At 35.0% G+C, this 27,375-nt stretch overlaps 1 protein-coding gene and 1 pseudogene across 1 annotated transcript in view; one reads left to right on the forward strand and one right to left on the reverse strand.

Annotated features, from left to right (window-relative positions):
- The window catches only part of NTNG1 (netrin G1), a 308,746-nt gene that overhangs the window by 268,696 nt on the left and 12,675 nt on the right, over positions 1-27,375 (reverse strand). The gene's annotated exons all lie outside the window — the stretch shown is intronic.
- On the forward strand, positions 6,905-7,178 carry LOC112640750 (LYR motif-containing protein 4-like; annotated as a pseudogene).

Consider the following 27,375-nt stretch of genomic DNA (forward strand, 5'->3'; position numbering starts at 1 on the left):
TGACATTAATTATACCAGTATGTTTTCTAGTGCTTTGAAAGGGGGACTCTGAGCATTGATTGCCATTGAAATGAGACCTAAAGGATATATTACAGTTCTGAAAACCCCACTTAATGTTCTTACGGCTCTAAGAAATCTAGTAATATCCTGATGGCTACCTAGGGTAGCAATCAATTTCTCCTATTAAGTTGCCCAAGGCAGTAGCCGGGTATGTGCTAGTGCCAGGATCCCTTGGCAGATTGCTGAATTCTATAATGCCTTTTGCTTTCCAACACAAACTGAGCAGGATATAACATATCAGTATGTAAAGATCCTTCAAAAACCCAGGATGGACTCAAAAAGAAACCTTATATTCTGCTTGCAGTATTGCTATACTTTATTCATCCCAATAAACTACTTCTTCTTGAGTTTAGAGTTTTTAATGAAGCATCCTAGAACTACTGCCAGACAAGTAACAGTTTAGTTGCAAAATTCAGAAAGCACTAGCTGAATTGAAAGCTAGTATTATAAATGCTCTTGATTACTTAATGGTATTCCAGCATTCATGCATTCATCAACCATACATTAATCAAGGAAATAAATAAACTATTTATATTGCAACAACATAGGTCATTTTGAAGTTCATTCATTCACTCATTCAAGCAACCACTATTTATTAAGTATCTGTTACGTATCAGGGATGGTACTAAATTCCATAAATATGGCTGAATTATCCTTGCCCTTGAAAAATGTATAGGCTAATATTTCATTCTCGACTCTGAATTTGTATTAAAACTACTTGAGCAATTAAACAATCTGTGAACTTCACCTCCAAAGGCAGATCCCAAACACTGGCATTTCTTTTTTTAAAATATTGTTTTAATATGTTTAATATATTTTTCAATATATATTTTTTTTCAAGTGCTTTTTATTTTGTGAAAGTATCATCTGCTTTTTATTTTGTGAAAGTATCATCTACGAAACTTAGTCACTTCAAGGGAAATAGGCTTAAATTTACTTCCATTTCACCTATACTGTACAAGTTTCTACTTAATAGAAATATTAAATACAAAATTAAAAATAAAAGAAGCTTGTTGCAAAACAGAATATCCAAATTCATTTAAATGATTGATTTTTAGTATTTACATTTTTCAAAAATATCTGCAAAGCAGCAGAATATAATGGTTAAGAAAACAGTGTTTGGAATCATATATTTGGCTTTGAGTCACAGTTAGCCATTAATTTTTGGCAGTGAAGGTCCGAGCTAGTTTAATAACTTCTGTAGGATTCAAACATTGGCATTTCTTAAAAACACCCCTGCAGAGAGTGAGGTTCTTGCTCTAATAGGTGACTACATAAACAAATAGGAGATCACAGTATAGTGTAGTAAGTGCTATCACAGCATAGACAGGATGTTTTGGGAACACTTTGGAAGGCCATAAAAATCAGCCAAGGACAGGAGCAAGGGGGTGGTCAAGGAAAGCTTTAGCAATAAAAATAGACTATAGCTCACTATGGCATCTACAGCAAAACAAAAGTCCTTCTAAGAACGGTCATAAAAGAAGGAGGGAGATGAAAAAGCAAAGAATTAAGAAAATAAGCAAGAAGACATATATTTTAGTACAAAAAACTAAAGGCAAACATCCAACGAAATTGCTGGATTCCACAGTAGAAATTCAGGGAATTCAGCTCAAACAGCAGCAGTGTGTCCCTGGACAAGTTACTGAACTTCTTTGATCCTTTTATTCATTTATAAGTTGAGGAAAGTGATAGGCACCTTACAGAGTTATTATAAAGAACAGAAAATGTAGCAAGAAACACTCAACAAATGCCACCATTAAGTAGATAGAGATGATTCAAATATAGATTTATATATTATTGTAGTGATTGCATTAAAATTATTGTTTGTTTAGGAGACTGAAATCTCAAGATCAAATAAAAACAATCCTGACATCCTTCTGCAGTGAGATATGGTACATACTACTTTTTATGCCACATTAATCCTGAACAGGACTCAATTTTCCTCCCCTAACAGTAGTATTGACTACTGTAATACACTGATTCATCAAGATCAGAAAATTCTGAAGGAATTAAAATGGGATTTAATTTCTACAGAAATGGAATTCTAAAACTCAAATCTCTCTTCCAGGACTAAGAATAAACAATCTGAAAATGAAGTCTTTTGATGCTTAAGATTTGCTTATCTATCTTAGAATGGTGGGCAAGAATAAAGGCTATGATTGTTTTCTCATTTTATCTCATTGCTCTAAATAAACTTAAACACCTCATACTACTTTCACTAGGTAGGTATGGTCTTCCTTAACATCCAGAGAGCTATAAAACCTTTACTCCCAAGGTAGCAGGTGTGCAGGAGCATTATTGAAAGATGTGGGTTTCAGGAAAAGCAGTGTTGCAGGTCATATTTTGTTGTCAAAGAAACACTGACTCAAACAAACAAACAAACAAGCAAAGAAAAACAAATAAACTGAAGTATAGGATATTTAATTTACCTATTACTGAAAAAGAGAAACACCAATCCCTTTCAACCAAGGCTTGGAAATTAGTATTTCTAAAGAATCCCAAGTCTTTCTGTATTCTAGACTATACTGTATCCAACTCTAGAAAAATAAAATAAAAGAGCATAGGGGGGTAAAGGAACAAAATAGAAAATGGAAAAGACTCTTAGAATAGTGAATTTGAGGAGATTTTTTAAGGTGCACTGGAAAAAAAGCATCCTGGCTGGATATATCTCAGTAAATCTTTGAAGCATTGCTACTTTTATTCTTTGATAAATATCATATAGTGGCTTAGAAGTGAAGTATAATTTCAATTCCTACTACAGAGCCATTATGATGTTCTTATGGACCAGTTAATTTATTACTGAGCTCTCCTATACCAATTTCATACCAATCTGGAAACAGGAAAGTCTTCTCTACTGAATGAGTGACTTTTCTAGAAAGTCAGCTGTTCTCAAAAGTCAAGTTCATAGCATATAGATTGAAGAAAGATACTACCAAGTTCTCTGGTTTAAGAATTTCCAAGAAAAATTATTTTCACATACCATAAATATTCTGTCAAGGACCTATTGCTTTTTAAAATGCTAGTTTTTTTGTTTGTTTATGGGTTCTTTTGTTTTTTGGGGTTTTTTGGTTTGTTTTTAAGCATCAACTAGTGAATTTATGTTTATGAGATCCCCAGTAAGAGGATATGGAAAAAGCAGTCTATAATTTAAGGCAAACCCTTAATCAAATTGATTTTACAAAAATTCCATTTCCTCTTAAGACAAGTGTTAAAAGCAAAGCCAATGGTTGTCACATTCCAAGAATGGCTGAACCAAATGCCTGGTCACTTTTCTTTCCTAGTGACAGTATAGTCAAAACAATTTTAAGTCTTGGATTCTGGAATTTTGACTTCATTAATTATGCCAGAGCATACAACTTAAACATAAAAGTTTAAACCAGACTGCCAAGATTTTTGCTAATTGTGTGGCTTTGGGCAATAACATAACTTCTCTCTGCTTCACCCTCCTCATTTGAAAAATGGAGCTAACATATTACCTAATTATTGGAGTTGTTATGAGTTAGCACATTAAAAGTTCTTACAATAGTGCCTCAAAAACAGTCATCATTCATTATAAGTTAGCTTTTAATATATTATTGCAAAGTCCCCAAGAATTCTCTTGGAAGAATATAGGTTTTGGAATTAGGGATGAATCCCACCTCAGTCTGTACTGGCTTTGTGATGACACACAAAGCTATTTGACTTCTTGGAGTCTCAGTGTTCTCAAGATGCAAATAAGGAAAATAATACCTACCACATAATTGTCTGAGAATTAAACAAGCAAAATTCTTGCTGAGCAGTCACATGGCTATCTAAAGAACATATAACCACTAAAGCAAATAAATAGCATGTATACTAGATTGTCAAGTTGGGGGAACCCTGGGTGGCACAGCGGTTTAGCGCCTGCCTTTGGCTCAGGGCGCGATCCTGGAGACCTGGGATCGAATCCCACATCAGGCTCCCGGTGCATGGAGCCTGCTTCTCCCTCTGCCTATGTCTCTGCCTCTCTCTCTCTCTGTGACTATCATAAATAAATAAAAATTAAAAAAAAATAGATTGTCAAGTTGGTAAAGGAAGGAAAGCAAGATACTGAAGAATAAGTTAAAATCTGCTTCTAAAGAGTCCTGGGTCTCTCATTCACAATTTCCCCTCCCTTATCCACTTCCCCAGAAAAATCCAGGCTGTTGATAAAAGTATTTCTATGTCCCTATGTGAATGTGAGACTAGAAAATCAGTGATGAGTATATAGTCAGCCTTGGGCAACCATACTGACTTGGACAAGGTTAATCACTGTCACATTAGAGTCTCTGGAAATACTGTAGTCTTCAGAGGGCGGGTGGTCACTTTTGTCTATGAGGGGCAGGGTAATGGAGTTTAAAGTGATAGATGCAGCAGGTGTGTAGTGACTAACGCTGAGCACTACGGCAGTTGCAGAGTCCCACAGAAGCTTGGCAAAGAACAGCCAGGGAACAGCCCTGCTAGGGCACACAATGGCAAGGTACAGAGACTCAAAACCAACCCAACGTCTTTGAGGGAGCCAGATACCTTGAGGGAAGAAAAAACTTAATCCCAAATCTTAAACCTCCTTTTAGGGCTTTCTGCCAATGATTTTGAGAAGACTGTGAAAGCCCAGTAGGGAAGAGAAAAAGGTGTTTGCTACAAGATAGAAGGAATCTAAGTCCAAAACTCTGAGCTGGTACAGAACGGATAGAGAAAATTAGGAAGTGGTGTAGTTAAACATGTACATAATGAGAAAAAAAATTTAAATATTTGCTGAGCATTTTCAAACATCAATAACTAAGCCATTTATATTTTTAAATATTAAAAAGGGCACAGAGTATGGTATTGATTTGAAAATACAGAAATGTCATGCTAAAAAATGTATCTGGTTTTAAACTGACAAAATAAGACCAGTCAATCTGACTTTATTCACATACTAAAGGCTACATTTCAACATAATGAAATTTTGTCTTATTAAAATGTGGGTGAAGACACTCAATATTTGTATGATGCAACAAGTAATAATGGTCCCATTATTAATTATCTATTCTCATTAAAAAATTCCAAGAAAAAAGAAATAGGAATTAAGAGCCTAGGTATATTTCATAATGTGAAAAACAGTTGCTTATTATTTTATTTTGGGGTCAGCAAAGGTTACTTGATAAATTATAATTTGTTTTCTAAACCTGACCTATAATAGCTGTTTTTAAAACAAAACATAAATAATAGCAAATGGTACATCCAATTAATTCATTTCCAACTGGTTTTGATTTTCAGCATCAATAATTATGTTCAGACAAAAAAAAAATAATAATTATGTTCAGTTTGTATCTGGTTATTAACCTTAATGATACTCTATCTGCCATTTAAGTAATTACTTTTTTACCAACATCATCAGTAACAATAATTTTTGCTTGTAATTAGTTGATTTGTCATTCATTAAGGCTGCTAAATTATCCTATTAAATTATCATAGAAGATGATCATAAAGATAAATATAATGTTGCATGGGTATTGAAATTTGTCATTAACTTGAATTTTTGAATTATGACATAGACATGGCCCCCAAAAGAGAGCACCCCAAAAAAGAGAAATGATTTATGTTCTCTAGGCTCCAATATCCCTTTAACGTACTTTTTTTTATGTCTTAGAGTATATTTTTACCTAAGAAATCTAAATAGCTAAATGCTTTGGAAACAGTTTTCTTAAAAAGCAAATGTAATAGTCTCTGAAGTGTCAACTCACTAAGCTACAGTCACCAGTTATTCAAACATTAATTTAGATGTTGCTAATGGAGGTATTTTATAGATGTGATTAAAGTCCACCATCAGTTGACTTTTAAGTAAGGGAATTATTCTAGATAGTCTGGATGGGCCTAATTCAGTCAGCGGAAAGGCTATAAGACCAGAGGCAAAGCTTTCCTGAAGAAGTGTGTCTATGGAAAGTAACTTCAGAACATGCCTGAGAGTTCAAGTCTGCCCTTTCTGACAGTCTGCCTTATAATTCCCGACTTGCTTAGCTAGCCTCTATAATCACATAGACCAATTCTTTGTAATACTTTTCTTAATATATATCTACTACTAGTTCTGCTTCTCCGGTTGGACTTTGATACAACAGGCTATTATAAAGTGGCTTGGGTGTTGTATCAGAAAGAAGAGAGAGTAAAAAGTACTCCTTGACCTAAAATGGACAGCTCACCATTTAAAATTTTATTAGATAGTAATTCACTTCTTTATGTGATCCTATAAGAATGTAGATATCTATAGAAGAGGTAGCAGCATAAACTATTTCTATAAGACCTTATCCCTTAGAGGTTCCCAATTCTCACTTTAGGCACTAAGAGGGTGAATCCTATGAAGGATGGTCGTAAGGACCAGGCAAAAGAATAAGCAGCAATTGGAACTGTTCCTACGCCCAGTTAGTTTGCCCAAGGGCCAATCCTGTCAGAACTAGTATTGCTCCATTCAAATTATCATAGATTCCTGCTCAGTTATAAACTTGCCTTCTTCCAGGAAGGTAAGACCTTACAGAAATGTACACCCCTTAAGATTCCATTATTATAAAGACAATCCCACCACATTTCAAGAAACTCTGGAAAAAAATCTGGAAAGAATACAAATACATGGAGACTAAATAACATGCTACTAAACAATGAATGTATCAACCAAGAAATCAAAAAAGAAATAAAACAATTCATGGAGGATCAGTCCTCACCAAGGCTGAGGCCCTGCCTGCTATAAAAACTGAGCCCTGTTTCTTTTTATTTTATTTCATTTATGGTGTTACATAGACTGAAGTTTTGTGAGTTAGGTTAAACTCGGACCACCTCAAAGAGGATCCATTTCTTTATTTATTTTTCTTCCAAAATGGCAGCCTCCATCTGCACACAAGTATTAGATCTGTACTAGGCAATGCTGAGAGAGAACAAGCATTTCATCACCTACAGTTGCAGAATTTATGCTGTCAGGGGGATAAGGCATGGCTTCAGAGAAAATAAAAAGTAAAGGATACTGCAGAAATTCAAACCTTAGTGAAAAAAGCCAAAAGAGACCTTGGAATAGTTCATTGACAGGTCCACATTGGCAACTGTATTTGACTGACCAATTTATCATTGAGAATCAAGAGAAGCCCAGCACCTAAGGAGCTGGGACCAGCCACCACTGCAACTGTGGACTGTCCTCAGCACTCATTATGCTCTGGACTTGAGGACTCCCAACAAACCACAACTGGCCTCTTACATCACCATTGTGTGATGTAAGATGTATTCAAGATGTATTAGAATAGCCTCTTTCTCTGCCTACCCTGTAGGAGCTGATAAATTGAGTCAGGTTTCTATGCTTCTGCAGCCTTAGTGAAAAATGATGGCTCTCTTTTCCTGGTTCAAGTGTTAGAATGAAGAGCTGGGGCTCACTCAGAATAATGCTGTGTATTATACTTTCTCTCCAACCTACCCCTCTTTTGTATCTCATCACCACTTATATAGAGCACCTCCACACTTTGTTTCCTCATTGACAATAAACAGAACTGTCTCCCCACCAAAAAAAAAAAAAAAAAAAATACATGGAGACAAATTAAAATGAAAACACAATGGTCCAAAATCTTTGGGACACAGCAAGAGCTGTTCTAAGAGGTAAGATTACAGCATTACAGGCCTTTCTCAAGAAGCAAGAAAAATTTCAAACAACATAACCTTACACCTAAAGGAGCTAGAAAAAGAACAAACAAAATCCAGAACTAGTAGAAGGAGGGAAATAATAAAGATTAGAGCAGAAACAAATGAAATAGAAACTATAAAAACAATGAAAACAGAATCTGGTTCTTTGAAAAGATAAACAAAATTGATAAACTTTTAGCCACACTCATCAAAAGGAGAAGGAGGGAAGGAGGGAGGGAGAGAGAGAAAGAACTCAAAATCAGAAATGGAAGAGGAAAAAAATAGCTGATATCACAGAAATACAAAGGATAATAAAATATTATGAAAAATTGTATGTCAACAAATTGGACAATTTAGAGGAAATGGATAAATGCCTAGAAATATATAATCTTCCAAAACCGAACAGGAAGAAATAGAACAGACTGATCACTGCAATGAGACTGAGTCTATAATAATAATAAAAAAAAACTCCCAACAAATAAAAGTCTAAGACCAGGTGGCTTCATAGGTGCACTGTCCTAGCATTTAAAGACGTAATACCTACTTTTCTCATACTATTCAAAAAATAGAAGAGGAAGGAAAACCTCAAAATTTGTTCTATGAAGCCAGCATTACTTTTATACTAAAACCAAATAAAGACACTGCAATAAAAGAAAAATAGAGAACAATATTGCTGATGAATACAGGGGCAAATATCCTGAACAAAATATTAGCAAGCCAAATCCAACAATACATTTAAAAAAAATCATTCACCACAATTGAGTGGGATTCATTCCAGGGATATAGCATGGTTCAATACTTTCAAATCAATGTGTTACATCACATTAATAAGAGAAAGGAGAAAAACCATATGATCATTTTAACAAATGCAGAAAAAGCATTTGATAAAACACAACATCTATTCACGATAAACATTTGCAATAGAGTAGGTTTAGAGGGAACATATCTCAACATAATAAAGACCATATATGTAAAGCCCACAGCTAAAATATTGAATGGTGAAAGACTGAGAGATTTTCCTCTAAAATTAGGAACAAGACAAGTCTACTTTGGCCACTTTTATTCAACACTGTACTGGAAGTCCTAACCACAGCAATCAGATAGGGAAAAAAAAGTTAAAGACATCCAAATTGGTAAAAAAAAAAAGGAATAAAACTTTCACTATTTGCAGATGACATGATACTCTATATAAAAAACCCAAAAGACTCCACTGAAAAGAACTGATAAGTGAAATCAGTAAAGTTGCAAGATGTAAAATTAACACAGAGAAATCTGTTGCATTTTCATACACCAATACTGAAGAAGCAGAAAGAGAAATTAAGAAAACATCCCACTTACAGTAACACCAAAGAATCCTAGGAAGAAACTTAACCAAAAATATGAAAAAGAACTATATTCTGAAAACTATGAAACACTGATGAAATAAACTATAGATGACACAAACAAATGCAAATATATTTCATACTCATGGATTGGGAGAATAAATATTATTAAAACATCCATACTACACAAAGCAATCTACAGATTTAATGTAATCTCTATCAAAATTCAACATTTTTCGTAGAACCAGAACAAATAATCCTAAAATTTATATGGAACCACAAAGAACCATGAATAGCCAAAGCAATTTTGGGAAAGAACAAAGCTGGAATTATCACAGTTCAAGATTTCAACAGACACTACAAATCTGTAGTAATCACAACAGTATGGTAATGGTACAAAAATCACTCATTTTTGACACATAGATCAATGGAACAGAATAGAGAGTCCAGAAAAAAACGCAGTCTTAGGGTAAGTTAATCTATAAGAAAGGAAACAAAAGTATACAATGGAGAAAAGACAGTGTCAAATGTTACTGGGAAAACTGGACAGTTGCATGCAAAAGAATGAAACTAGACATATTTTCTCATACCATATGCAAAAATAAACTCATAACAGATTAAAGATGTAAATGTGAGACCTGAGACCATAAAACTTAGGAAAAATTGGGTAGTGTTTCTTTGACATTGTCCATAGAAACATTTTCTAGGTATGTCTCCTTAGGCAAGGGAAACAAAAGCAAATTTAAACTACTGGGACTACACTAAAATAAAAGCTTTTGCACAGCAAAGGAAACTATCAACAAAACAAAAAGACAACCTACTGAATTGGGAAATATATTTGCAAATGATACATCTGATAAGGGGTTAATATCCAAAATGGATAAAGAACCTACACAACTCAACACAGACATACACAAATTCCAATTTAAAATGGGCAGAGACTTGAATAAACATTTTTCCAAAGACATACAGATGGCCAATAGCCACATGAAAAGATGTTCAACATCACTAATCATCAGGAAAATGCAAATTAAAACCACAATGACAAATCACTTTACGTCTGTCAGAATGGCTAAAATAAAAAAACAACACAAGAAACAACAAGTATTGGTGAGGATGTGTAGAAAAAGGAACCCTCAAGCATTATTGGTGGGAATGCAAATTAGTATAGCCAATGCGAAAACCAGTTTGGAAGTTCCTCAAAAAATTAAAAATAGAACTATTATATAATCCAATAATTCTACTACTGGGTATTTAGCCAACCCCCCAAAAAACAACCCAAAAAACAATGAGGACACTAATTCAAAAAGATATATGCTCTCCTATGTTTATTGCAGCATTATTTACAATAGCTTTTTTAATTTACAATAAAAAATTTACAATATGAAAGTAACCAGGGCATCTATTGATAGGTGAATAAAGATGTGGTGTGTATAAAAAAGTGGTATATATGTGTGTGTGTGTGTGTGTGTGTGTATATATATATATGGAATATTATACATATATATTATGGGATATTATTCAGCCATAATAAAGAATGAAATCTTCCATTTACAAAACATGGATGGACTTATAGGGTATAATGCTGAGACATGTTAGACAAAGATAAATACCATATGATTTCACACACTGTGGAAATTAAAAAACAACAAAAGGAAAAATAATAAAAGCCAGACTCAAACACAGAAGACAAACTGTGGTTGCTAGAGGGCAGGTGGGTGGGAGATGGGTAAAATAGATACAAGGGATTAAAAGTACACTTATCTTGATGTATATTGAGAAATATATAGACTTGTTGAATAATATTGTACACCTGAAACTAATATGACAATGTACATTAATTATACTTTAATTAAAAGCTCTAAAATACTCTGAAATCTACCCAATCCAAGAAAACAGAGTTGATACATAAACTACGGGGTCAAAGAATACACGTCTAGATCAAATTCTTTGAAATGGTTAATTTTATTTTTGCTATACCAATAAATGTGGGTATGGGTTTGGAAGGAAGAAAGGTCTGCCTGAATATATGGAGGACCTCGTGATGGTTTTGGCAAGTTGGAGCTAGCAAAAACATGATGCATCTTTAAAATTAGTTCATTTGGTTAATTTTGTATTTAAGATAATTCTAACGATTTTGTTGCTGGTCGTTTCTACAATCAGCCCTCCTGTGGTTGAGAGACTGACAGACCTGTACCAAGATTGGAGGATTCAGGGAGACAGTACAGAGAGCAAAGATATTGCTATAAATATGGGGGGGGGATTATATAATGTGCTTATTCTTATATTCATCCAGGCTGAAATTCAAAAGACAATGATTTTAAAATAGGTTTACTACTGAGTTTATTTTTTGACCCTGGCAGATGTCACCTCAATGTCGTTCCACTTCTATTTTCCTCAAGGGAGCAAAGCTGCTCATGAGCAGGTGAAGGAGGAAGCAGGTGGTCAAGTTAAAGTAAAGATACTGCAAGTTTCTATAGAGAGAGAGACATTTAACGCTGTCCAGAATATTAATGAGGAATACGATTTGCATTTATCTCCCGAACATAGAGATTGGATGTATCTCCCAAACATCTATTTTCTAGATTAGTAACTACTAAACTATAAACATGAATTTAGAGCTTCCTAAAATTATTTATATTAGAATCTAGTATTGAGGCCTTTTTTTCCCCTTGACATTATTCTAAAAGGGAAATGAGAACTTTACCCATAATTTCCGATGATAATTGTGGACTTCCATTCAAGAAAAGACGGAAAGAAAATCCAGCAGAAGCAATGTTCGAGAACTGCTTTCCTCATTTCAGACTACAACTATATGCATAATCTTCTATTTTCACAGTAAAGCTCCCATTAGTTATACTGTGAAATTGCAGGCTACCCTTTCTCCAGAGATCTCAAAGTTCTTTTCTGGTATCAATTTGTCAATAGCCCAATGCCTCTGATCCTACGGAGCCCAGAGGAATCTGTTCCAGCATTATTTCTGTGAAAGCCTTTCATAGGCTTTATGACAACCCAAGCTAAGGAGCATCAATAATGACTGCAAAGTTCTATTGCCAAGTGCTTACTTAACTAACGAAAGATATTTCCATTAAAAGAAAAAAAAGTATGGCTTTGAAAAACTCTGATGAAAACTCAAGGGCAAAATATTTACATCCTTCCTAAATCCACTCAAGCTTTCAATCAAAGATTAAATTTACACGTTACATACTTATACAATGCCTGGTAGAGAAAGCTCAATAAAAATTACTATTAACTTTACAAATCTGTGATAACTCAACAGCGATTATTTATTAGTTATTGTGACTTAGAGCAAGTCATTCACCTTTTCAAATCTCAGCTTTCGCATTTACAAAATGGGGCTTTCCCACCTGGATATGAGCATTAACGTTACTCAAGAGGCATGAGACCATTTTTAAGTTATTTTTCATACAAATATAAATTTTGAGTATGATTAACCTGGGACTTGAACTTCAGACACTTTAGGAATTTAACACTGATTATAATGAATTATATGTAATAATACTGCATTTTACAAATGTTAGATAAACTGGGAAAAATGTAACACTGATCTATCCATTTACAGATAGATTCCTTCAGAATAAAGTTCTTCTCGGCGATCATGCATAAATTCATGTCACTTTAAGGATGGCTGTAGGCAGACTCATGAAGTTATTAAGATTTGTTCTGGAACATTATGAAGCAAATTTTAAAAAGGCATTTAAGCAGTTTTATGAATGTCTCTAACTGGAAAACAATGGTAAAACCAATAGCCCAGTGTGCCAGTGAACACATCATAGAGTCTTAAACGAGTACTTTAGGAGAAGAAGGAACACTGAGGTTTGGGCTAGGATTACAGAAGACCCTCTCTATCTCAGAGCTTATGGACATAAGCAAGGTTAAGTTGCTTGTATTTGAATTCTATGTTCACTGTGATCTTTCTGACTCTTCCTACATCTGAATAAGGACACAAACCCAGGATACTTAATGACAGTATCCATGCCTTTGATATGTAATCATCTATTGTTATTTATTTTTTAAAGATTTTATTTATTTATTTATTTATGAGAAACATGGGGGGTGGGGGGGAGAGAGAGAGAGAGAGAGAGGCAGAGACACAGGCAGAGGGAGAAGCAGGCTCCATGCAGGGAGCCCGACGTGGGACTCGATCCCGGGTCTCCAGGATCAGGCCCTGGGCTGAAGGAGGCGCTAAACCGCTGAGCCACCCAGGCTGCCCTATTGTGTATTATTATAGATCTCAAATATGTAAGTCTCATCCCTCCAGCAAAGGTTTTGGTAGACAAAGGCCTGAGTCCAACCAACGGTCTGGTATGTATTAATAGTGACTTTTTCTTATATCGTGTTTTACGGGTTTCAAAATTAATTATGTCAGTCAATCTTCATGCTAAAAAAACAGGCTAAATAACCTGGATCTCTGAAGGCTTAAATAGGTAACCTGTCCAAAATTACTTGGTTAGGCTTCAATAAATATTTATTGAATTGAATCTCTGCATCATCTGTTAAGTACCTATGATTTGTGATCACTGAGCTTGCAAATAACATAGTAAGAGTTATAGTGCCTTGTATAGCACTTTCCCCTATTTTATATAGTACTTTGCATGTTATAAAGTGCCTTCACCTACATAATTGTGCTTAATGATTGATATCTTAGAGAGTGGGAGAATAAGCCAAGTGTAAGAAATGATGTTACAGTATTATGTCCTGGGAAACGTAAGGACAGCTGAGCAGGATTTAGATTAATTCATGGGTGATACCGTCATAACATTTGTTACTGTTGAGACAGATCCATAAAGGAAATTATTGAAAAGGAAAGCTAAAGACAAGGCTTTGCTTGTCTCCTTACGCTGTGATGCCCTTCTCTTCTTCCTTCTCAGAGCAGTTTACTCTTCCTTCACAGCTCCGCTCAAAGGCCACCTCCTCTAGGAAGTTACCACTGAGCCCTCTGAGTTTGGAATAAATTGCTTCCCTCTGTGTTCCCACAGCTCTTTATATGTAGCTCTTGTACAGCACTTGTTTTCCTCTTCTTTGGAAATAACTGTTTATTTTATAAAGCTTCTTGAAGGCAGAGGCTAGCTTGTCGTCATTAGCTCCCATTTTTGCCCACCACAGGGCAGTACTGAATGAACTGGAGGGAATGCCATATTTAAAATACTAAATATTCCTACAAAATATCCCCCAAGGGTCATCTCCTGCCAGATTCTGCATGAGGCTACTTTGATATCATAAATATAATAGCAAGGACAGTAGAAAGACGAGTCAACATGGCAGAAAAGATGATTGAGGGACAAAAAAAAAAGTAAAAATGGACAGAGCAGAGATTTAGGAAAGCACGCTGTTAGAAAGAGGCTTCACTCCATGGTTATGTATTAAGGGCCCCCTATGTATCAGGCACTAAACTGATTGCTGGGGATATAAAAGAAAACAAGGCTCTGTCCCCGTTCTTCAAGAAGTTTCTGATCCACTGTGGAAGACAGTCAAGTGACCAATAATTACAAAACAAAGTGCTAAATGCATCATTAAAGAAAACTGCCTACTACCACATGGCAGTTCCAAGTCTAAAAAATCTTGTGTTTAAACTGTACTAAAAATACGAGGAAATGAGGCCGAGGTTAAATTTCTAGTCTTGCGATGATGACGTCATTTTACTGTAGGAGTTTCAATGACAAAGTTCTATGCTTATTAGGCCTAAGAATATATAAGCTAAACGTATAACATCATTGAGTAAATCCAACACTTGACAACATCCAGACTTTCTTGAAGAAGAACCAGTTTTATTTTCCTATCACCCCCAGCATTATGATTACATGCCCTCACAGGGACTTTAATTTCTTCTTTGAACATTCATCACAGTAGTAATTATTGGTAACCTGGGCTCATGCGTCTCTTCCTCCCTTTGTTCATGAGCTTCACAGTGTTGGGAAAAGGTGTCTGTCTTGCTCATCTTTACAACCCTAGCTCAGTACCTTGTGCATAACAGATGCTCAATAAGTATTTGATAAATTGGGTAAATTACTAACACTTGTACTTCTGTCACCCAATACCATAAAATAAAGTTTCCCTATGGCTTGCAACAGCTTATTCTGCAATGTGTGGTGTTCATTCCAAAATGCAGTGTGAGATCAAACAAACAAACAAGATCAGATTATAACTGTGAAATCTGCATAACGCACAAAACTAGCAAACACAGCTGGGCAGGTTGTGCCCGTCACAGAGAAGCCATGCCAAGTAGTAGACGGCGGCTGACATCTAACCTATTTTCTCCCTTTTAAGCCATGGTGCAAGGATGAATTCCTTGGAAACAGGACCTCTTCCTAATTCCCAGTCCATAGCTTTGGTAACACAACTTGCTGGTTGCCCTAATTTAACACATTGTATCCAAGGACCATGTATACTAAAATATGATGGGAGCAAGTAGAATTACAGATCTAGCTTTCACTTAATAATGTTATTTTTAATAGACGTATAATTGACACATAACCTTATATTAATTTCAGGTGTGCAACATAATAAATCGATATTTATATATCCTGCAAAAGGACCACCACAATAAGTCTAGTTAACATCTGTCACTGTACATAGTTACAGAACTTTTTTTCTTGTGGTGAGAACTTTTAAGATCTACTCTCTTAGCAACTTTCATGCATGTGATACAGTATTATTCATTATAGTTGCCATGCAACTAACTATATTTATAATATAAATATACATTATAATGTATATTTATGTATATAGTTTTATGTACCCGTTGACCCCCTTCATCCATTTTACCCTTCCCCCATTCCTAGTCTCTGGCAATCTATTCTCTATTTCTACAGACTTTTTTTTTTTCTTTTTTCTTTCTCTTTTAGATTCTCCATGTGAAAAAGATCATATGATATTTGTCTTTCTCTACTTCACTCATTTTATTAGTATAAGATCGCTAAGGTTTATCTATGTTGTCACAAATCACAAGATTCATTCTTTTTTATGGCTGAAAAACATTCCATTACATATCTCACATTTATCTACCCAGTGTTAGATATTTAGGTTGCTTCCATATCTTGGCTACTGTAAATAAGGCTGCAATTAATAATGTTTCATTTTGTTGATCAGGACTGGGTTGGAGGTAGAGATCTGCTGGCGGCTTTTGAGGAAGGGGATAATGCGGATAATACAGCAACCACAAAAATTGATTTGGGATCCAGCATTTTCATTTCCCATACTTAATTTCTCTCTTTTGTTTCAAAACATCCATAAGAGACAACACATTGTGCCCATTCCAGTAGCTGATTAATAAAATGAGCTTTCAGAGGGACCTGGGATGCTCAATAAGTTGGGCATCTGACTCTTGGTTTTGGCTCAGGTCATGATCTAAGGGTTGTGAGATCAAGCCCCGTGTCAGGTTCTGCGCTGGGCTTGGAGCGCAGCTCAAGATTCTTTCTCTTCCTCTCCCTCTGCCCTTCCCCCTGTTCATGCATGCTATCTTTCTCTCTAAAAAACTAAATAAAATAAAATTTTATTTATTTTCATATAGTTATTTATTTTATTGACATTTTCTTTTTGTTTTTAGACAGTCATGTTGTCATTAGACTTGTCTAGTGCATTTGTTAAAACACTGATCCATTATAATCTCAATGCAAATGCCACGGCATCCATGAATGATTATTTTAATACTGTGTTATTTAGAATACATATCATTTATTTTAAAACCATAGTTGTGAAATTATTTTGATTTTAAATACCTGGCTTAGAGCCAGAACCTCATAAGCAGTTAGTTATTAGATACCATTAGTAACATCAGGAAAGACCAGACAGTTCACAGAAATGGGAACTAAAAGGAAAACATTCAGAAGATTCCTTCAAAGTAGAAAATGAGAATCATAATGCCTTTAACTTTTTTATCAACAGAAATGATAATCACAACGATAAAGATTATTAATATCTTGGGATATCCTATGTGCCAGGCACTTTGCTAAGTACATCATTATTTTACTGTCCCTCAAAACAAAAAAGTGAAATAACTTGATTAAGTTAGAACTTGTACAGACTGTTTGAATCCAATAAAATATCTCTAAAGGCATGCACTTTCCCAAGTTAGATAACTGGTTCTAAATGTCTAAGACCCACGGTTCCCAGAAACGTCCTGTCTAGAAGGGGCAATTGACTCTTGCTTGGGAGGACATAAAGAAGTGTAAAGCTACTCCTTTACAGTACAGTTACTACTCCTAAAACCATGCCAATTTGTCCCAAACAAACAAGCAAATGTATAAAATATGTACCCACAGTGTACTATATTGTCAGTATAAATGAAAACTTCCTGGCTGTGGTTTTAATTGGAAATGGAACCCTTCTCTTGCTGCCCAAATTTATTACAGTTACACATCACCCTCAGGTTTTCATCTAGGAGACAAGTCATTCTGGTGATGGATGAGGCAATATTTATATATCATCTTGCAAAGTAAGCAAGGAGACTTCCAGTTTAAAAGCACCATCAGCTATTGTTATACTCCAGTAATGAAAACAGTGATTTTGGAAAAAAGATCACATACATACAAATATTACAAATAATTTTTAAGCTGTGATTTTTTTTTTTTTTGTATAAGTTGTACAGGTCAAACTATACCTTTCAATTTAGGTGACGAGATGCAAGATACTACTCTTAAAATTTGTTTAAGTTTCTGTAAAAAAGATCTAGTCAAAGAAGTTTGTTTATAGTTTAACTCAATATTTAGTACTGCAAATTTCACACTTCCTCCTGTCAATTCGCCGTTATAAATATTCATTAGTGATGTTCATACAACTTCCAAGTGACTTTTTATCTATTAAATAATTAAACTATTATAAAATTATTAAATAATTAAAACAAAGATGAGAGATTAAGAGCCATGAAATGTATAGTTTTATCAAAAATCCTGAGTTAACTATGGTTGCTATGATATATCATAAAATACAACTATGAGTGTCCTGACAACTAAGGCAATAAAAGAACCGATTTCTAGGGGCATCTGGGTGGCTCAGGCAATTGAGCAACAGACTCTTGGTTTCAGTGAGGTCATGATCTCAGTGTCAAGAAATTGAGCCCTGATTCAGGCTCCATGCTGGGCATGTAGTCTGCTTGAGATTCTCTCTCCTCCTCTCCCTCTTCCCCTCCCCCCATCCCATCCCACCCCCAACCCACTCGTGCTTTCTCTCATATAGATAAATAAATTTCAAAAAAACACTACAATTTCTTAAATATATTTCATTACATAACAAGAGGAAACGCATGAGTAAACAACACAACACAAGACTCTAAAGAACTCTTATAATCTGTTGGTAGGAATGCAAAGTGGTAACTACATTTGATGAAAATGCCCATACTCTATAGCCCATGGATTGGCTTCTGGGTGCACACTTGGCACCCAGATATACAAAAAACAAAAAACAAAAAACAAAAAAACAAAAAAACAAAAAAACACAACTCTTGCTTACAAGCACCAAGATCTCGGTACGAAGATGTTTCTTGTGGAGCGGCTTATAATTACAAAAAACTAAAAACAAACAAAACTTGCTAAATTCCCGCAATTGAAGAATATATTTATCCAATGGGATAGATAGCATTTTAATATGAAGGAACTAGATCATAGAGATCAAACAGATAATTTACAAAAATAAAGCTGAATGAAAAAGTTACAGTGTTTTTCAAGATGGCAACATTAAAAAATCCAAAGTCAAAACTATAAGTTGTTTATGAATATATAAGCTTAATATAAAAAATATAAAAATATGGACTATAAGGAAATATGCCACATTTATGATACTGGTTCCCTCTGAAAAGGGAGACAAGAAAAGGACCAGGTGATGGAAACAAGATGTTTCCACTCAGTCAGTAATGTTTATTTATTTTTTAAAATCCTAATGAAAAAAAAAAATAAAATAAAATCCTAATGAAAACAATATAACATCATAATTGTTAATTTTAAGTGGTGATTGTACATATATTTGTTATATTTTTTATATACTTTTAGTTTAAAAAACTAAAAAAAAAATGCTTATGATACTTTCAAGATTAAGGCTCTCCAATATAGCCTAAATAGCGTAAAGACCATGTGTGTATTAAAGCAATAATCTTTGATATGAATGCTGTCATAAAATTAACATATCTCTGTTTTAGCACCTCATTCATTCATTCAGTAAATATTTGTTAAGCCTTAGGATGCACAGACACAAGGCAAAGCTCCTGCCCTCTGGATTTTATATTGCAGAGGACAAAAGAGACATAAATAAATGATCGGTATAAAATACAATAAATAGCTAATCATTAGAACTGAGGTTAGTCAGATGGTACCCAGTAAGGCATACCCATTGATGTTTTTTCTGATTGTGTCGTGTTGAGGCTATCCCAGTAGTTAAATAGTTTGAATATCACCTTCTACCATAAGTTCAATGAAGAAAAATTAAGCAGGCTAAAGGAATAAAGAGTGTGAAAGAGATGCTATTTAAATAAGGTGGTCAGACAGGCTTCTTTACAAAGGTTTTTTTAAGCAGAGACTTGAATAAAAGGTGGGAAGGAGCTGTGGGAAGATTTTGAGAATGTGGATCCAAACAACAAGGCAAAAATAAACTTAGATTTATGTGGAACACCAAGATGTTGCAGGCAGACTGGTCTGAGCAAGGTGGGAGTGATCAGAGTGGACATCAAAGAGGCTTTCAAGGGCCAGATTATATAGGACCTTTCAGGCAGTAGTAAGAGTTCAGATTTAATTCTCAATGGGATGCAACAATCGGAGAAGAAGTTGAACAAGGAAGGGACCTGACTGGTTCAGATACTAAAAATTTTATATGTATATTATATAATCATATTGTATAATTAGATAATATTTAATTATATATTTTATATTTGTATAATATATTTATATGTGTATTTCTATATTATATGCATATTATGAGCTATGTTAAAATATAAAATATACGTGAACTTAGTAACAGGGCAAGAGTTTGGAAGCAAGGAGATCAGTGAGGAAATACTGCAGGGGTCTAGCCTAGATATAAAGCTGGTTGGGACCTGGCTGTCAGCAGTAGAGAAGGTGAAAGTAATCTGATTTGGGATAGATTTTTGAAGGTGTGGCTAGCAGGACTTGTTGATATATGTTGTGAGGGACATAAAGGAGTTAAAGAGGATTCCTAGATTTTTTTTGTCATGAGCAACTAGATAAATATAAGCTGCTGTTTATAGATATGGGAAAGACTACAGGCAAAATCCATTTGGGGAGAAGAAATCAGGAGTTCTATAATAAATGTGTTAGGTTTAAAATGCCTACTAGACAACCGAGTGGAGACAGCATAGAGGCAGTTGGCTATATAACAGTTGTTATTGATACTGTTAAAAAAAATCAGAAGCATCATGCTAACTACTTTTCTCAACACCTCCCCCACAAGAATATGGTTTTGTTAACTAGCCAACAGTTGCTGACTTATTATTCTGGTTTTAGATGGTGAACACAATATGTACTCCGCTCTGTATGATTTCTAACAGCTTATTTCCATTTATATGAACACGTTAATGGAAAAGAAAGCAGGAATGGAAACAAACACTGTTGATTGGTTCTCTTATCCCTGAATGAAGACACTCATCACATAATGTGTATTTCCAACATTCCACACACTCTGTTTACAGAATCCAATTTTCTGAGGTTATTTCAGATAAAAGGCTTTTTAAATAACAAAATCATAGTATTGTGCTCATAGTCCAAATCATAAATGTGATTTTTAAAAAGGTTTTCGTGATGGTTTTATCCCACATACTGCAAATGAAATTAGGGTGGAATTTATGGAATGGTTTAAGAGTAGGACATGCATGTCAGACTGCCTGGGTTTATATCCTGTTCTCACTACTTAGTTGGAAAAGTTATTTAACTGCTTGCCTCTATTACTCCACCTGTTAAATAAGGATAATGATATGACTGAAGACATGAACGAACAAAGACTAAGTGTTTAGTAAGGTGCATAGCACCATGTAAGTTCTTGATAAATATCAACTACAAACATTATTTGTAAAAATATAGCATAGGCTGAGTTCAATAAGCATGTAGTAAGTACTCCTATATGCTTCACACTGTGCTAGGCACTAGTAAAGCACTGACTCCAGTGATAACTAAACAGAATGCTATCCCGAGTCAGACAGTAGACACATTGATGATTACTCCCCAACATTGTGGATATGTTTAGTCTTCAAATTTTTGAAATCAAAATCCATAAGGAGCAGTCCAGGCATCACAGCCAACCTCAGATTGCCCACTAGCTCACTTTCTCTATCACGCACACAGCTTCTTATGCAACTTATGTTGACCTGACCATGAACATTGAATTCTCCTCTCCCCTGAGACATAGCTGATCAGAAACATATTTGATTTCTTCATCTTATCATTTCCGAGAAGAAAAGAAAATAACAGGAAAGAAACAAAAAGTTACACGGAATGGTGAAAAATCACCATTCAGACATGACCTGATTATAATGTGAGCTGCTAGACCTCTCAATGGACTTCAGCCTTCTGGAAGGAAAGGGGCTATTTCTTTGTACTGAAGCAATATCCAGCTCAATTCTTCATTTAATATTTTAGAAGTCAGTTTCAAAGTAGGTCAAAGAATGAAAACCAATTCTGGCTTCTTCCTTAGCTCACATCTTTAATTTTCATGGAACTGATACTATGTGAATCTATCTATTCCCAGAAAGATGAGAAGAAACTTACAACCTGCCAATCTCAGTAAGTTCTTTTCCAATATTATGCGTGTGAAACAACTTTCATCACTTTCCCCTTTTGTAAGAAAAGAAATTCTGAAACCTAAAAATGGCACACGAAAAACTGGTCTGCCCATTGGTTTGGTGAATTAAAACCAAAGCAGATTTCATACCAGCCACTTTATACAATGAACGTTTCAGTATGCAGCTGTTTCCAGAGAGCTGATTTTAAGTGAAAATGAGTGTTTCACTTAGGGCAAACGATAACTTTTCCAAGTTCTTACATTAGGAACAAAAGATGTGAGGGGGCACTTTGATGAATTTTTCTCAGCCCTTAGATGATGGCTCCCTGCCACCAAAATTCTATGCAAGAATACATAAAGTTTCCACAAAATGAAGGGCGTACAAAAATCTCTGAAACAAGACTGTTCTTCTGGAAAAAAAAGATACTCATATTTTAACTTAATCAACTGTCAAAAAATAGTGTCTCTTTAAAAGGCTCAAATTAACATATTTTATGTAAATGTTTCAACAGAAAAATTAGAAAAAAAGGCAAAAATTGCAAAAACAACTACAATTAGGAATAAGAAAAGTTATTTTTTTGTTTATTAATTATTTTTAAAATTCATGAGAGACAGGGAGAGAGGCAGAGTCACAGGCAGAGGGAGAAGCAGGCTCTCTGCCGGGGGGGGGGGGGGGGGGGGGAGTGGGGGTGCCGAGGGGGGGTGTCCTGGGATCATGACCTGAGCTAAAGGCAGCCACTCAACCACTGAGCCACCCAGGTGTTTCAGGAATAAGAAAATGTAAATGGCCAAGAAGCATATTAAAAATCTATTTAGTAAATAACCAAAAAATACATCTTTGAAAAACTCAGTCTCATTTCACCTTCCAATATCTGTTTCTCAACGCAAAATGTTAGAAGTTATCACCTTAGCAGAAAAGGTGGCGGCAATAAGAATAATTTTATCATTATTCTTGTATTCAAAATTTCAAAAATAATCCTACTTAAAATCTATAGATCACCATCAATATATAATTTTCAATTATTTGTTAAAGATGGAAAAGAAATATAAAGGAGGAAAAAAGTATCACAGAGCATAGCACATAGGAAGGGTAAGTACTTTTTTGTGAAGCTTTTTGTATTGGTTGTGTATGTGGATAGTGTGTGTTTAATGAGTTGCAATATAAAATATTTTTCTTGCTGTGGATCAATTTAAAGCAAGTTTCAAAGCCACAAACACAGTTTACAAGGTGTGATTTGCTCATCTTTAGCTTGTTGCTCCTAAAGAGGTCCCCTGACTTTGCTCTCTACTCTGTGGCTGAAGCTGTCTTCCTTCTGTATCTAGAAGCTCTTCAAGTACACACAAAAGCAAGCAAGGCCGAGAGAGAGGGACCTACCTAAGTCACACATGCTCATTTCAATCCTCATGACTTACATATAGAACGTCCATTTCATTCAGTAATGATTCCATCCTTGAGAACACAAGAATATAGCCCTACTCTTTAGCCTCAGCTAAGTACAATACAATGAGCTCAACAATCTAAAAACATGTGTGTTTAATATGGGAGGTTTCAAATGTGAGAGAAGGACGATATGTTTGATAAAAAAGACTACATGCTGATATCTATTCATCACGCATATAACCAATAGAAGAATAAATAAGCTGTCAAGGTGAGAGGATAATTAAATAAAAATATTGTATATCCACATAATAGGATTTTTATAGCTATAAAAATCATATGTTCTAAGAATATATGATACAAGTAAATGCTAAAACTGGAGTAGTAAATGAAAAAAAAGAAAAAATGCATGTCATATGATTCCAACTTTGTAAAATAAAATTATATATTTAGAGAGAAAAATTTGTAAGAAATATGGCAAAATTATTTCAATGTTGTGTGTTAAGCTCTTCTATTTTTTCCAAATTTTCTATTTGGGAAAATACATTTAAAAGATTCAATTAGAAATGGAATTTGAAAATCCCTCATGAACACTGAGATTTTGCCTCTCCCATCTCTCTTGAGAACATCATTAGTTGCCCAAGTGCAGTAGCTAAATTTTTGTAGTTGTCTCTTAATTTGCAGAGGGAAAAAATACATTCATTTAAAAAGTTCTCAAGAAATAGAAAACATTCTAGAAAAATACTATATTCAATCAACTGATCAATTAATCAATTAAAAACATGTTATTATTTATTTATTGCCTAGGAATCTGGTAAATGCTATGAGGTAGAAAAGCAATAAATCCAGCCTAGAGGAGACCTCTCTGCTCAGCATGAGTTTGCTTGGGATTCTTTTCCTCTTCATCTCCCTCCCTCTCTGCTCCTTCCCCTGCGCGTGCTCTCGTTCTTTTCCTCTCTAAATAAATGAATGAATGAATGAATAAATAAATAAATAAATAAAATCATTTAAAAAAAGAGTAGTGATCCAGATAAAGAGTTGGGATAAATAAACACATGAAACAAATGTGCATGTCGGTGTATTAATCAATTGGATGTAGTAAGTGCTAAATGATGTCATATAGTGCAGTACATAGGCAGGGCTAACATACAGACAGTCAAGAAAATGGTATGAGCTGAAATTGGCAGAAAGCATATGTAGAGAAACCAACTTCACATAGACCTTGAAGGATGGGTGGAATCAAGATAAGTGGAGAGAAGCACAAACTATTCCAACCAAGAGGAACGTCCTCTGCTTGTCCTTGCGGAAAAAATACATGAGATGAGGGACTTCCTGTGTGATGACACTAGTCCTCAAAGTCAGAGGATCAAGATGTCAGCCTAAGACCCATGTACAGTCCCAAAGCTGGAAGAGCAAGCCCCTCCCCCAACCAAAGTCTGGACAATATGCCTGAAGGGCTATAGTATTTTCAGGAGATTGCTTCTTATACCTTTCAAGTGATATTCTCCTGATTGAGAACAAACAAGATTACTCCTTGGGCAATCTTGGGCAAGAGGAGGTAATTCAAAGTGATCCACTGCAAGCATTTATTATTTTCTCATGTCTAAAAATCTTGCATGTGTGCATTCAGTTAAATGCTTCCCCTAATCTTTATGCAAAATTGGAGCTCCAAGTAGATGAGCCATGCTTATCTTACTCAGCATACTCCACCATCGATTAAGTTCAAAAAAATATACATACAGATATATTTATTATATATAAGATATACTATAAGACATTATATATAAGATACATGCACACATATATAGGTCGAACTCATCAGGTTCTACAGTTTTTTGCTCCTCTTCCACCCTGCCAGATATAAGGTCATTCTACCATTAACCAGGCCACGAGGCTGTCATCTAAACCCTGTGCTTGAATCTGCCCCACCCAGCCTTTTTGTCTTTTTCAGACACTGTGTAGCATTAGGCGCTTGGCTACCACATATTATTCTCCAAGTGGCCCTTTGATATGCAGCAAAATAATGTTTCATCTTTAAATTCTGAGTGCTGGCTTTGCTTCTCTGCTCCCCCACCATCTGAGTACACACTACTTTGTATTCATTTGGCTTAGGACTCTTCTTCACTTCCAATGGAGGCAGGAAACACGTGTTATTTGACTTTGATCCTCACTACCACCTCTTGGTTTTGCATGTGCTATATATGTTCTGTCCACTTCCCCCTGCATTCAGTAGCCTGGATTATTGGTGAAGCATCAGCCCATCAGAGACTGAGGCACTTGTACACATAGAGAACGCTATCTGAACATTTAGTGACATGATGTGGTTTTAAGTTTTATTAGCCCCACAATAATCTTTCCCAGCTCCCTCCCAAGCACCCCACCCCCATATACTGTGTATGCTATGTCAATGAGCTTCAACCCAAATGCGGTAGTCCCCTGCCAATCAGATCGCTAGTCCCCTGGAGGTGCCACAGAGTCCTAATGGGATGTAATGGGAAATAAGGTTGAGTGTAACCAGATTTAAAAACCAAGTAGAGTTTTAGAGTACTCAAATAGAGTACTTTAGACTTGATGCAACAGATAATAAGGAGCTCTTATAGGCTCCTCAATAAGGAAATACTTGGTACAGGGATATATCAAAAAGATTGATCTCCATGAAACTTAATTCATTGCAAACACGAATTAAACTTTTCTAAGAAATAAGTCCAAATAATGAACTAAATAACAATGAAGCGTTAATAATGAAGGAACTGAATATTTTGCTAAAAAATTCCATTCTGGGATAATTAAGGGATAAATCAGTTCAAATGAAAGATGTCACTGTTATTAAAACTTCATTTATTGAATTATGTTTCATGTGAACAGTGTATTTTAAGATCATTTGATTATCATATAAGTCAATGTCATTTCCAGTTTTTAGAAAATTGATATTAATGCCTTGTCACTGAAAATGTAACTGAGTTTATCAAATTAATTTCTCAAAGGCCACCTGATAGCCACCAGATGGCAACCTGCACTGACGTCAAATTCGAAATTTAAGTTATAGATGGCCCTATGACTATGCATTACCACTCACTCGTTCCACTGGGTTCCTTTAAAATCATAAAACACAAAGGCTTTCTACTGTTTCCCTAAATTCCATTTGAACGAAATGAAATATGTTCTATCCAAAATGCTTGCAATAATTAAAGTTATTTTTTTCTTAATAGGAGTCTATCTAGAAATAGCACAATATGGAATGATCGTTAATAGCCCTGTTATGGTACTTGAATAAATGCCCATCAAGAGCACGGGTACACAGTAGTAAATTTCCTAAAGAAAATCCATTTTCATTTCAAATTCTGACATTTTATTTAGAAAAATTGCACCCTTTCTTTTAATTATTTCAGTAAACATAATGAGGGTATTGCTAACTACACCTCAGAGTACTTTATTTTCTCCATTTTTTTTTTTTTTTGTAATATGAGTCTACTTGTAATTAAAGGCACACTGCATTAATGATGCCAAGGGTCTCCAAGGGAAACACTTAATGTCCACCTCATAATATTATGCCAAAATTACATGCACAGAAGACTTTTTAATAATCTTTGTTTCCTAATTTAGTTTTGATTGGCTCTGAAATCCACAGCAGCTCTCAAGGGTTCACATTTCCACAGTCATCAGCACTTCTGCACCATCAATTGTACAAACGCACATGACTTCTTCCGTCTGCAGGCTTCTTTTCAAAGCTTCTGTTTAACTTATCCAGAAAATTAGCTGCAGGCTGGAGATAATTGCAGATAATTTTGCCATTTTTAAGCCACTGGGGTGTTGCGTGGAGATATGACAGCTAAGTTTGTCTAAACACAAGAACAAGTCATAGCTTTGTGTTGTCACTTCAGCTTTACACACAGGTTCAGATCATCCTATTTGCTCTTTATGCAAATTGAAACAAATTGTAGTCACTAGATGATCTGTGTTTTCTGACAAAGCTGTGCTACGTGAAGCTTTTATATGGCTGGAAGAAGGACATGATCTATACTAAAATATTAACCCAGCCTTAAAAACAATGTTTAATCTTCTTGTACCCTTCAGATTCTTCCTCCTTAACAGAGATACTTCTTGAGCCATCAATAACTTACAAGGAATATATTTAATTAAAAAGAAAATGTATGGTCTCAATATACACAACTCATATATGTATATGTATGTGTTCTGTTTCCTCTATTCTATGTTCATGAATAAAAACGTCAGCGTGCTCCCATA

The sequence above is a fragment of the Canis lupus genome, chromosome 6 (genome assembly GCF_003254725.2).
Source record: "Canis lupus dingo isolate Sandy chromosome 6, ASM325472v2, whole genome shotgun sequence".
Lineage (NCBI taxonomy): Eukaryota > Metazoa > Chordata > Mammalia > Carnivora > Canidae > Canis > Canis lupus.